The sequence below is a fragment of the Arachis hypogaea genome, chromosome 20 (assembly GCF_003086295.3).
Source record: "Arachis hypogaea cultivar Tifrunner chromosome 20, arahy.Tifrunner.gnm2.J5K5, whole genome shotgun sequence".
NCBI classification, from domain to species: domain Eukaryota; kingdom Viridiplantae; phylum Streptophyta; class Magnoliopsida; order Fabales; family Fabaceae; genus Arachis; species Arachis hypogaea.
In genome coordinates this window covers 91279588-91282012 of record NC_092055.1, presented here as the reverse complement: position 1 = coordinate 91282012, position 2425 = coordinate 91279588, and the positions used below count along the sequence as shown (strand labels likewise).

The 2425-nt window shown below is 41.3% G+C and overlaps 1 non-coding gene across 1 annotated transcript; it reads right to left on the bottom strand.

Moving 5' to 3' along the window:
• Positions 1–513: 513 nt before the first annotated feature.
• Positions 514–620, bottom strand: LOC112787203 (small nucleolar RNA R71). Its single transcript, XR_003194629.1, has one exon. It is a non-coding gene; the product is annotated as a small nucleolar RNA R71 (small nucleolar RNA).
• Between the last annotated feature and the right edge of the window lie 1805 nt (positions 621–2425).

Below are 2425 nucleotides of genomic sequence, written 5' to 3'. Positions count from 1 at the left end.
AGATTAAGGAGGGAAGCAAGAGGAAAGAGGGCTGTTGGTGCAGAAGAAGAGAAAGAAGACTTGGATATAACCATGGAGGATGATATGGAAAACCATCATGAAGGAGAGGTGAACAATCATGCAGCCAACCCTGCTGGACAAGAGAGGAGAGTTCTGGGATCCTACATCAATCCAAACCCAGAAAACTGTGGTAGCAGCATTCAAAAGCCAACTATCCATGCTAATAATTTTGAATTGAAGCCTCAGCCCATAAGTCTTGTACAAAACAACTGTTCTTTTGGAGGAAGTGCCCAAGAGGACCCTAATGAACATCTCACTAAATTCCAAAGGATATGTGACACAGTTAAATCTAATGGAGTTCATTCTGACACCTATAGATTGCTATTGTTTCCATTTTCTTTGAGGGACAAAGCATCAAAATGGCTAGAATCATTTCCCAAGGAAAGCTTGACAACCTGGGAGGATATAGTAAATAGATTCTTAACAAGGTTCTACCCTCTACAAAAAGTAAACAGGCTGAGAACTGAAGTGCAGACATTCAGACAGCAGGATGGTGAGACTATTTATGAAGCCTGGGAGAGATTCAAAGATTTGACAAGAAAGTGCCCCCTGATATGTTTAATGAGTGGGTGCAACTTCATATCTTTTATGAAGGGCTGAATTGTGAGTCAAAAAAAGCTATAGACCACCCGTCTGGAGGTTCCTTTAACAAGATGAAGACCATTGAAGAAGCCATTGATGTTATAGAGACAGTGGCTGACAATGAGTATTTTTATGCCTCAGACAGAAGCAACAACAGGGGAGTCCTGGAATTAAACTATATGGATGCAATCCTGGCCAAGAATAAGATGATCACCAAGAAACTGGCTGAATTGACCAAGTAAATAGAGAAGAATCAGGCTGCAGCTATCCACACTCAATCATCACCTCAAGGAGAGTTGGACACAGAAGAAGGAGTTAATTGGGAGGAAGCTAATTACCTTGGAAATTCATCTAGGCAAGCTCATGATCCATATTCTAAAACCTAAAACTCTGGTTGGAGGAACCACCCAAACTTTGGGTGTGGAAACCAACAAAACCAAGGCCAAGACCATAGACTCCATAATCCAAACCAGTATAACAACTCCACTCACCAACACTCCAACCAAAAACCATACCAGACCATACAAAACACTTATTCACAGCCACCATACCAAAGCCATAATAACCACTCTCAACACCCCAATTTTAACCAAGCATCACCACATGATGATGACAGAATGGTCAAAATGGAAGCTATGCTTGCAAACTTTTGCAAGGAGTCTGAAGACATGAAGAAATACAGGGAAGAAGTGAGAGGTAGTATAAAAAGATGAGGGAAGGTTATTAAGAATCTCGAATCTCAGGTAGGACATCTTTCACAGCAGACTTCGAAGTCCACTGATAGTCTCCCAAGTGATATTAAGAAAAATCCAAGAGGGGAACTGAAGAAGGTGAGATGGGAAGAGTGTAAGGCATTTACTCTTACAAATAAAGAAATTCTGGAAGAAGATACCAGCAAACCAACAGAGCATAGCCAAGGAAGTTCCCAAAGCAACTTGGAGAAAAAGGAACAAGGAAGTGGATCTGTACAAAGGAAAGAATCAACAAGGAAGGAAATTCTGAAACCTTATGTGCCAAAGGCACCATTTCCTCAGAGGCTCAGAGGAGGTGAGAAAGAAAGGTCATATTCAAGATTCCTAGATATGTTTGCATCTCTTAGTGTCAACATCCCCTGTATCAAAACTCTCCAACAAATGCCTACATACATCAACTGCATGAAAGAGCTGCTGACCAAGAAAGGAACCTTAAAATGGGGACAAACAGTGATAATGAACAAGGAATGTAGTGCCCTCATCAAGAAGGATGTACTCCTGAAGAAAAAAGATCCGGGGAGCTTTCATATTCACTGCACCATAGGAGAGACAAAAATTGACAGAGGATTCTGTGATCTAGGGACTAGCATAAATGTGATGCCTCTGTCTCTTATGAAGAAGTTACAAATCAATGAGCTGAGATCCACAGATGTGATCATCCAATTGGCAGATAAAACTCAGAAGCAGGCCGAAGGAGTAGTCAAAAATGTATTGGTGAAAGTGGAAAACTACTTCCTCCCCACTGACTTTGTTGTTCTAGACATGGAGGAAAGTTACCTCCATCCCATTATTCTGAGGAGACCATTTTTAGCCACGGCTATAGCGCTGATAGATGTGGAACAAGGAGAGTTAATCCTGAGAATACATAATGAACATCTCACCTTCCATGTTTTCAAACCTGCATCTGAGTCTGAACCAGAACTTAAAGAGCCGAAGGATGATCACAGCAACATGTGCACAAAGGAAAGCAACAGTGAATCAGCAGCTAAATCCCTGAAACAGTCCTTGGTGAACAAGCAAGAATTTCAAGA